The sequence below is a fragment of the Phascolarctos cinereus genome, unplaced genomic scaffold, assembly GCF_003287225.1.
Source record: "Phascolarctos cinereus isolate Bilbo 61053 unplaced genomic scaffold, phaCin_HiC Scaffold_9;HRSCAF=440, whole genome shotgun sequence".
NCBI lineage: Eukaryota > Metazoa > Chordata > Mammalia > Diprotodontia > Phascolarctidae > Phascolarctos > Phascolarctos cinereus.
In genome coordinates, this window is record NW_027556402.1 from 232,670,477 (window position 1) to 232,681,912 (window position 11,436).

At 39.3% G+C, this 11,436-nt stretch overlaps 1 long non-coding RNA gene across 1 annotated transcript; it reads left to right on the forward strand.

Moving 5' to 3' along the window:
• Positions 1-4,190: 4,190 nt before the first annotated feature.
• LOC110192662 (uncharacterized) lies at positions 4,191-7,130 on the forward strand. Its single transcript, XR_002320221.2, has 2 exons — positions 4,191-5,364; positions 6,785-7,130. It is a non-coding gene; the product is annotated as an uncharacterized LOC110192662 (long non-coding RNA).
• The last annotated feature ends 4,306 nt before the right edge of the window (positions 7,131-11,436 follow it).

Sequence of the window (11,436 nt, forward strand, 5' to 3'; positions counted from 1 at the left end):
TTGTGCTCTGGTCTTTAATTGAAGGGGGAGCTTTTCTGACTGATTGACGAAGCTGGTAGAGGGGAAAATAACCTGGGGCTCATCTATCTGGGACATTGTAAGGATGGGTTCCAAAATTCTAAGATAAAAGATTTTTGATATACAGCAAGACCGAGACATCTGCCATGTTTGTGCCCTCAAACAGGATTTGTTCTCATTAACTGAAAGGATGAACTGGGATTTCCAAAGAGATGGTGGTGAAGAGCATAGGATATATTACTCAATCTATATGACAACAATTAGAAGGTCAAGTAATAACCTTCTGCCATTTTTGTCATGGTTTTTCCTAAATAGATACGGGATGAATAAAAACATTATGGATGAGGAAATCATGGGTGGCTGTATTCCCCTTATGGATGTCAATCCATCTGTTTTTTCTCATCTGACACCCTTATTGTCCATATTCTTCTAGGATCTCTACACAGAGGATACATCCAGCATGCTGGGTACCTTTCTGTGGCTATCTGTCACCCCTAAAAGATCACAGATTTCCAGGATTTTATAGTTTAAAGGACTTTAGGTTCATCCAGTCCAGCTGGTGTCCAAAAGGATGTATCTGGTGTATTTGGCCATTTCTTGAATACCTGCAAAAAGAGGCATCTGATACTTCTTGAGGCAGCGCATTCCATTTTGGAAAGCTCTAATTATTAAAAAAAAATTGTCAATGATTTGTCAATGATGTCAATGGTAACAAAAAATTACTTGGGAAGGGGATGCCACACCCACCTGTTGTTTCTGGTTCTGCCCTCAGGGAACAAGGGGAATGTCTTGACTTATTTATTTCTTTGTCTTATTTTTTGCACCAGAGCTGCATAGAAAACTCCCAGCGAGGAAACTCTCTCTACTCACGTGGACTGACACTTGGTTAGCAAATCGTAGTTCTAGAAAGTTGCTAGTCAAGTTCAGAAGATGATGAAATCTTAAATTTCAATCTGGAGAGGACCTTAGAGATCATTTTGTCCAAGCCCCTCATCTTACACACAAGCAAACAGAAACTGGGAGAATTTCAATGACTCATCCCATAGTTGCAGAACAAAGATGGAAAGACAAATTTTCTATTATACCATTGTAATGCTGAGTCACTATTAGGCTTGTGTCTAGGAAGCAATTTTTTTTTAATAGCCCAGTAATGTTCATCTTAGAAGGGTAGTAAGAAATGGTTTATGATAAAGCCCCCAATTAGAAAGCAAAAATGCTCAAATGATGAGCTGGGGAGGGGTGGGGAGCTTGAGACCCTAGCCCTGCTCTAGGAAAGATCCTCTTTTTCATTTGGCTCCTGGAGCTGTCTCTCAAGTTTGTTCCTTAAACAAAGGGATATCAGACAAGGTAAAGAAAAAGTCAATCACAGGTGCTTATGAGAAATAAGCTTAGATGTGTCAAATACAATATTTGATAGATTAAAAAAATTAGAAATTGAATTAAGCAAGGGATAGGGTAAGGACCATTATTTCCTCATAACTGTTTTTTGTCTTACTGTTACAGTTATTGAAACAAGAGCCATGATAGAAAAAAAAATCATCAGCTTGTCCATTGTGGTCACCTTCCTGTAGAGGTTTTATTTTGAAGAAGAGGACTACAACTGTTGCTGCCACTGGTCAACACTGTGGTGGTGTTGCTCTATGAGTCTGGTGGTGGTGGGGAGCTGCTACTTACTTTTCCCCCTCTCAAGAGAACCTGAAAATTCCCACTATACTGGGAGAACCTCTGTTCTCCAGCCCTGGCTTTGAATTAGCTTCCTTCCCAAGCTGGGAAGAAATACTGCTCCCAGGTATGTTTTGGTTATATCGGTAATCCTTCTTTCATAGGATGGCCCTTCAAATACTTCAAAATCATATTTCATAAGCCTCTTCCTCACTAGGTTAGCTATTCATAGTTCCTTTGACTAATCATTGAATTAATATTTTACACAAAATTCATATATTGAATAAGGATTGTACCAGATGACCTCTCAGGTTTCCACTTACTGCAATGGTCACATAAGCCATGGCTATCAAAAATCAGAAAGGCAAGGGGCCAGTTGTTGGATAATTTTATCCAATTAACAAATGATACAAAGTAGAACATAGTAGAAAAGAGAGAATGGACTTTTTTTTTCAAGTTAGGGTGTTAACTTAGGATGGCACCGATTATTGCATAATATGAGCTCTTTCAATTAATGAATGAAAAATAATTTATTAAGTGATTATGGGATGATTGCTGGGAATACAAACAGAAAAGCAAGACAGGGAGCCAGGATGGTGGAATAGGAGGAAGAAGTACAGTGAACTTCCTTCAACAAATCTCCAAACATTTACAAAATACATCAAAGAGGTTGATTAAGGTGGAAATTCAAGGGAAAAAAGTGATAATAAGCCATTTTTCCAGCCCCGGTTCACATAAAGAGACAGATAAAGAGGTCTGTGGACACTGTGGATGAGATCCAGTCAGGAGCCCAATGCACAGAGAATTTCAGCACCCAAAGACTGAAAGAGAACCGAGATAGTGTCCAAGAGCAAGAAGAGGTCCCCCGCACATCCTGGAGCCACTCCAACCTTGTTCAGGGTGCTGGAACAGGAAGCTTTGTTATTCCCTACCCAGTTCTGGGTCACAAATTCCAGGCAGACTAAGGAGAGGGCCTATACACAGTGGCAGTGTTCCAGGCTAAGCAGTGGTGACTGACCCTAGGCTGTATCATATACTGAACTTGCAGCCCACTCTGCAGCCTTCAGAGGAATAATAAGGCCAGGAATTCCAGATGAAAAGGAAACCTATGATGTTGTCCCTCTTAATCCGCAGAGATTTCCAACTAGCTGAGTCTAGCAACAGGTTCCTGAAATGCCAAAGGAGGCAAACCATAGGTCCACAGCTCACACCAAACCTGATCCCCAACTTGAGATGTTGTAGAGATCCTGGAATAACACAACATTCAATATCCCAGAGAAACCAACAGCAGAACTAACCCAGACTTATGCCATCCAGAATGTCTGGGCTGTGAGTGAAGTCCAAAGTCAGAGAGAAGACTGGAAGAAGGAGGAAACAAAAAAGAATCATGCCATTGAAAAAAAAAAGCTGTTATAGAGATAGGGATGCTCAAGACAATCACCCAGAAGGATAGAACTACTCCAAAACATTTACAAGCAAAGCCTCAAAGAAAAACATAGCTTGGATACAAATTCAATTATAATTCCTGGAAAAGACAGAGTTTTTTTTAAGCATTTAAATTTTTTTTTTAATAAATGAAATGAGAGCGCTAAAGGAAAAAAAAAGAAATGAAAGTTATAGAATAAAGATTTTTTGCCTTTTTTTAAAATTTAGGATTTTATTTTATTTCCCTCCAGTTACATGTAGAAACAATGTTTAACATTTGTTTTTTAAAACTTTGAGTTCCAAATTCTTTCACTTCTTCCCTCCCTCCCTCTTCCTGCCCCCTCCCCATTGAGAAGACAAGCAATTTGATATAGGTTATACATGTGTAGTCATGCAAAACATTTCCATGATAGTCATGTTGTGAAAGAAAACAGAGACAAAAAAACTCAAGAAAAATAAAGCAAAAAAAAAGTATGTTTCAATCTGTATTCAGATACCATCAGTTCTCTCTCTGGGGATGAATAGCATTTTTCATCCTAAGTCTTTCAGAATTGTCTTGGATCATTGTATTGCTGAGAATAGCTAAGTCATTCACAACTGATCATCTTACAATATTGCTGTTACTTTGTACACAGTACAGTTAGTTTGGCACAAGCAACTAACTCCCTGGAAATAAGAATGGACCAAATAGAAGCCAATGACTCCATGAGACAATAAGAAATACTGAAACAATGTCAAAAGACTAAAAAACATGAAGAAGATTTAAGACATCTTATAGCAAAATAACTTACTTGGAAAACAGATCAAGGAGAGAAAATTTAAGGACTATTAGACTATCCAAAAACCATCACCAAAAAAGAGCCTAAATATTATATTTCAAGAAATCATAAAAGAAAAGAGCATAGATCTCTTAGAATAAGAGGGCAAAATAAAAGGTGAAAAAGTTAAAAAAAAACCTCACCAGTTAATTCTGAAAGAAACCCTAGGGAAGAAAGAAAGGAAAAAAGAAAGGGAAGAGAAGAGAAGGAAAAGAGAGGAAAGGGAAGGGAAGGGAAGGGAGGGAAGGGAAGGAGGAAGGGAGAAAGGAAAGAAGGAAGGAAGGAGAGTATTTATTAAGTGTCTACTATGTTCCAGGCTCTGTGCAAAATGTTCTAGCATTATTATCTCATTTAATCCTCACAACAAGCCTTGGAGGTAGGTGCTATTATTATCCCCATTTTACAGATGAGGAAACTGAGGCTGATAGCGATTAAGTGACTTTCCCAGGGTCACACAGCTAGTAAATGTCTGAGGCTGGATTTGAACTCAGGTTTTCCTGATTCCAGACCCTGAGCTCTATCCACTGCTCCCCCTACCTGCCTCTAGAGAGCTTCCTATGGCATTGCTCTGTTGGATCCTTTATCCTCCCTGGTAAATGGGCATTGAGAATTGTTTCAGGAGAGGAGAAAGACTCCTTCCAGTGCCTGTTCTGCTGGTACCTCAAGTACCACAAGAACTTGCATCCCCGTTGCCTGGAACACAGTGGGCTTATTGAATGTTTTGAAGAGGTAGTCAACCCTAGTCAATAAATCACCACCCTGATACTTGGTAGTATACTGAAATACTGAAAAGCAGACCCATTCCTCCTCCTCCCCAAATCCCCCAATCCAATCACCCTCTAAATTTGACATAGTACCAATGATGACCCAGAAGCTGGGAAATATGAGAGAGAAAATTCTGCTGTGGGATGAAACCTCCAAACCAGGTCAATATGAATTTAATTATTAAATCACCCTGAGTCTCTGCACTTGAATGTATGAGGCCATGGGAAAGAACCCATACATTAGAAACCAGCTTTTCAGAATGAGAAAGTGAAAGTAAAAACAAACCATAAAACTACCACCAAGAACTCTCGAGTGGAATTTCTTCTGGCCCTGAGCAATTCAATTGGGAGACAGAGATCAAGGGAAGAGAAAGTAAATCAGAAGTGGTTTCTCCCTATCTGAGAGAGAAATTCCAGATATTTCAAGAGGCCAGTGCCTTTCTGGTTATGGGGACTTGAGGTTTTCCGCTGGAGACTTTTAAAATTTCTATTTTTTTTTCAACATCTGACAACCAACCAACAAACAGAACAATGCCTTCCTGCTCTTTCTTGCTGTCATATAGCCTAGCTTGAAATAGCCTCTGAAATGCCCTCCAGCTCCAAGATTCTTCTATGATTCTGTTGGCTTCATTACTGAGATTCTTCATTAATGGGTAACCCCACCCAGGGATGCCAAGGTAAGAACTCTGAGTCCTCAAATAGGTAAATAGTCCGTTGAATCTGAGATTGAATCAAGTTGCTCATTTCCTCCAAACAAAGATTGCGACCCATTCCCTCCTGCACACCCTGCACGACTCATGCCTGTCTTCCCATGTGTTTACCAATGGAAGTCTAGCCAGTGGACTGCAGCCATCCTCAAGTTCTCCTGGCATCCTGCAGGTACCAGGGGGACCCTTTGTTGTGCATTAGTCATTATTTGCCCTTCCCACATGACTTGTCTTTTCTTCCTATCACATGCTTCCTTGATGACATATTTCCTTTTTCTTTTGTATGGCCCATATATTTTAATTACATTTAAATTTATTCTCAAATTTATTTTAGTCTGAATTAAAATACTAAAAGAAAAAAACATACAGGACACACAGAGAGGATAGCACATGAATCTCAATTTCATACTACTTACTTTCAAATATGTTTAAAATAATAAAATTTGATTATGAATTATGATAGGTGATAATACAATAAATATGTGATAATGAAATAGTAAAAAAGAATATATATTATAATCAATAAAATAAATTTATAATACATGTGTATATATGGGCATAATTGTACATAGAAATATAAATTAGACCTTTTATTTTCAGAACTGTCCTACTTATCTATGCCTCCTTCTGAATTTCCTTCTGTTCCTTTTTGTGCATAAAAAAGTTTCTTTTCTTTTTGTATCACTATTGCTAACTCATCCTGTTCCCTGAAACCCCTCCCTCAATTAAAAACCAAGGTAAAGAAAAAATAATCCTTTATAACAAATACGTAGAGTCAAACAAAACAACTCCATACAAGAGCCACGCCTGAAAATATGTATCACTTTCTGAACCTTGAGTCTACCACTTCTCTGTCAAGAGGTGGGTAACATGCTTCATTACAGGGTCCTCATGAGACATGGCTGGTCATCATTTCGATCAGAACTCTTGAGTCTTTCAAAGTTGTTTGTCTCTACGTTGTTGTTGGCCTTGTGTACCAAGGCCCTGAAGCCTGCACAGGAGGCATCAGTGTGCTCAGCTGATGCCACTTTCTTACATAAGTGTCTAGGGACCCTGCCTTTGGGAGAGTCATGATGGCATAGAATGGAATTTCCTTGGAAAGACTATAGAGGATGAATAAACATTCTGTATCTGGGTCCAATCTGCTGGCCACATGGTGAGGAGGAATCTTCTAAAATTTGCTGCTTAGCTGGGCCTGAGGGCTTCTTCATGAAACCTGAGTTAGCCTCTTTGGCCATCTTCCTGATCCTCTGGTGGTATGACTCCCGTGCCCACAGCACAGTGTCTGGTGAGACAAAGCTATAAGAACATTCATGGAACCTTTTTTCCCTTTGATGCCTTTTGAAAGACATTGACCCTTCACCTCTGCATTTGTACCTTTCTGTTTTAGGTGAAGGACATTAACCCAGAGACCAGGAGAGGAGGCCACAGAAATCTGAAAGTTGAGTCCAGGTCGGGTTTTGCTGCCAATCATGAATGCCCTGAAGGGCAGAGGGTGGCCTTTAGGAGAGGCCATGAGGACTTAGTCCAGAGAAGCTGAGTAGAAGATTTATCCTGCAGTCAGGCCACAGCATCTGGTCATGAACTCCAAGGGGCCAATATCCTGTGGGAACTGTGCTAAGAGTGAGTCTACTTTCCTTAGAGACTGAGATAGTGAAGTGGAGAATATGCCGCTAAGGTATCGGGGAAAATGTTTGTACTGTGTTATTGAAGTAAACACCCTTTTAAAAAACTAATTGATATTAAGTGGTTAAATGGAACTAGGGCTCAAGTCACTGATACTTGACAAAGAGGACAACATAGCTGCAGGGGTTTAAGCCAAAGGCAGTGGAAAAGAGATACCCTAAATCCTACAAAGTACCCTAGATCCCTGAGGGCAGATGTGGCTGACCTAGCTCCGTGAAAGCCAAACTTGATACTGTATAAATTGTTTCCCTGCTTCTGTCCGCTTCACTTTGCATGTTTAGAATACTCAGAGTTTCTAAAATCTTTTCTTTCATGATTTCTTCCAAAAATATTTCATTAAAGAAAATATTTCATTCAGATAGAGCCTGAATTTAGATTAAAGATATTTTTTCTTCCTTTTTCTTTCTTTCTTTCTTTCTTTCTTTCTTTCTTTCTTTCTTTCTTTCTTTCTTTCTTTCTTTCTTTCTTTCTTTCTTTCCTTCTTTCTTTCCTTCTTTCTTTCCTTCTTTCTTTCTTTCTTTCTTTCTTTCTTTCTTTCTTTCTTTCTTTCTTTCTTTCTTTTTTGGTTGGTGTTTTCTTTCACAGCATGATTTACATGGAAATGTGTTTTGCATGACTACACATGTATAGTCTATGTCAAATTGCTTGCCTTCTCAGTGGAGGAAGGGAGAAAATTTGGAACTCCAAATCTGGAAAAAAAAAAAAAAAGAATGTTAAAATTGTTTTTACATGTAATTGAGAAAAATAAAATATTAAAGAAAAAAAGAAAAAAAATTCATGACAATCATATACCACGAAAAGTTGATGGGCATCCCCATTGGATTTTAATTCTTTTCTGTTCTTTTTAGAACTAGAAGAGCCCTTCAGGTCATGTTCCTTTGTATTCCCACTACTTTGAAGAGTATCTGGTATGTAGTGAGCTCTCAGTAGGTGCTTTTTGATTGATTCATCTCTTAATTCAACCTCCCTCCTTTGATAGAGGAGATAGTGAGCTTGTAAGGTGAACTAACATACATAGAGGCATAAACAGAGTTAGTGGAAGAGCGAAAATGAGAACCCAAGGATACTGACCTTTCCACACTAGGTCTCCTTGAATTTCACCTGAAAACTCTGTAAATATTTGTTTTGTCACTAGGGGTTGGTGCTCACCCAGACGATGACTCAGACCAGGAAGGTGGTTCAAGAATCCCCAGTCCCTTTTCAAGGAAATCAACCCTGAACCTTTTGCATCAGATATTCTTTCATCCTAAACTCAGAGTTCAAGGCCCATAGAACACATCAGCTGACAATCAGCATACCTTGCTTGAGTCTGGATGGTCTAGGTTGGAGGGGTTCTAGCATCCCAAAGCAGGGGTAACCTCTTAGAGGACACTCCATGTCTCCAGTTAGAGCACCCAGCCAGAGTTTAAGCATGACTACAGATTTTTCCTGGGAGGAGGGGGGTGGGGAGAGAGGTGTGCAAATTGTCTATCTCCCTTAACTTTCTGGGAAATGAGACAGTAAGACCAAACATGAAAAACAGGAAGTCTTACAGCAACAGGGTGCATTCGTCACAGCTGTGTCCTATCCGTTTGTTCACTCCTTGGTGTTACTTATTCATATGTCTGGGTTTCCTACCCCTGTAACCCATAACCAAAGCCACCCCATTATGACCTGCGTTGGGAACTACTTGGCTTCTTGTTGGATAACACTTTTCCCAGAAATCTAATCAAAGCAGCCTCCTACCTTCTATTTATCCTGAAACAGGGCACCATGACTAATTAGCCCCTGTAAATACTGGCCTCTTTTCCTTCTGACTGATTCTTCTGAATCGAAGCACTGCTGGGCAAGGTCTGAAACCCAGACATCCACTTGATTTACAGAGCCAAACAGGCAGGAGGCATTGCTTGGGGTTTTGTTAGCTTGGCTGTGGTAATAATTTTGACACCACAAGGCTTATAAGGTGCATTCCTTACAACAACCCTGTGAGGTGATTAGTGAAGTATTGTCATCCCCATGGGTTTAGAGTTAGAGGACCTGGGTTCTACTCCTCATTTTGCCACTTTCTATATGTGTGAACTTGGAGAAATCATATTGTTACCTCCTTAGGCTTCCTTTCTTTGTCTGGAAAATTAGGTGGTTGGAGCAGAGTGCAAGAATCTAAAGGGACTGTCCATCAATTGGGGAATGGCTGAACAAATGTGATAGAAGATTATTGTGACATAAGAAATAAAAAGATGACAGTTTTGGAAAATCCTGGAGAGTAGAAACTGATGCAAAGTGAAATGATTAGAACCAGGAGACCAATGTACAAAGTAACAAGACCAATATATAAAGTTATAAGACAAACATATAAAGTTACAAGACAAATGTATAAAGTAACAGAACAACTCTGAAAGCCACAAGAGCTTTGATTAAAGTAAGGACCATTTTTGCCTCCAGAGAGTCTGGAATGAAGCATTTCACCCCCTGACAGAGAGGTCATGGACTCTAAGTGGAGAAAGAGACAAACGTTTTTTGATGTGGCCACAGCAGTGATTCATTTTGCTTGATTGCTTCTTTTCTAATAAATTGTGAGCTCCTTGAGGACAGGGATTATCTTTTGCCTCTTCCTGTATCCCCTATACATAATGCAGTTCCTGGCACATAATAGGTGCTTAATAAATTTTCACTGGTTATTATAATATATGTTTTGATTTAATTGATATACTATTGATTATTTATTGATTGTTATAAGACTCTTTTCCTTCTCTAAGTTTTTAATTGGGGGATTGGGGGCTTGGGGGGAACCAAAAGTTTAAAATGCACAGAAGGAAGTACCAACAAATAGGACAGTTTTGAAAGTGTGGAATTTATTATATACTTTTTAAAAGAAGGAAACAACATGAGATGAAGACTCATGGATTCACAAGGCTTTTTGTGTTCTACTGCATGTATAGAAATGCTCTCTTTCATAGTGTTTAAGTTCAGAATTTTAAAAAAATCAAATTTTAATGATGGAGTTGGAATAAATGACTTTGAGGATCCTTTACTTATATGTAAAAGGTGCTTTTTACTGCACCTGTCTCATAGGTTGCTGGGGATGTCAAATGAGATAATCTACGCAGAGAGCTTCATAATTGTCAGGTATTGTTGCTGTTGCCGCTGCCGCTATTTCGATGTACCCTAAGTTCTCTTTACTTTAGGCTTAATGCCTGCTGATCCTTCAGCACTATCTTTGCACTCAGTTTCATTCACCAGTCAGCTAACTAGCATTTACTACACACCTGTCACACGCCAGGCACTGTGGTAAGTGCTAGGGATACAAGGAAAGGCAAAACCAAGTCCCTGTCTTCAAGGAACATACAGCTTAAACAACAAGGTACAGACAAAATACATATGAGATAAATGAGAGGAAGTAATCTCAGAGGGAAGGCTCCTATAGAGTATTATCCTCTGGCCATTCCTTGACTTAGAAATCTCCTTCTAAAACTTGTCATCTAATTATTCTCTCTCTCTCTCTCTCTCTCTCTCTCTCTCTCTCTCTCTCTCTCTCTCTCTCTCTCTCTCTCTCCTCTTTCTTCTATCCCCATTCTCCACCTAGTTCCTATTTTATGACTCAACCAGTAATTAATCTTCTCTTTCCCCTCCCCTGGGCAAAGCCCCAGACACACCAGCTCGAATTATGGCTCTTTTGGATAGTTTTAACAGTCATATGATTTTAACAGTCCTTCATAGAATTTAGAGCTGGAAGGGACATTATGGATGATCTCGTCCAACTCTGTCATTTTCCATATAAGGCAATATACTTCATGTAAGCCACATAGTAAGGAGTAGAGTGAGCCAGGGTTCAAACCCAGGTCCTCAGGATTATAAATCCATAGCTTTCCCCACTATACTACATCACCTCAAAATTTTGGAGAGGAAAAGTCATAACTAGGTTACATTTTAAACATCAATCAGTCAGGCTTAGGAATATTCAAAGGGATGGGTTTATTTGCTAAAATAAATCCAATATTTCTCAAGTGGAATAATGATGATCGTGGTAGTGATGGTGATGATGATGACGGTGGTGATGGTGATAATGGTGATGGTAATGGTGATGATGGTGATGATTATGATGGTGGTGATGATGATATTGATAATGATAAATTGGATTTTTGTAGCACTTTAAGGTTTGCAGAGCACTTAACAAATATTATCTCATTTGATCCTCACATCAACCCAGGGATGTAGATGCTACTATTATTCCCATTTTGCATGTACTAGGGAGCATAGTACATAGAGCACCAGGCCTGGAGTCAGGAAGACCCGAGTTCAAATTCTGCCCCATATATGTACCAGCTCTGTGACCCTGGGCAAGTCACTTAACCTCTATTTGTCTTATTTTCCTCATCT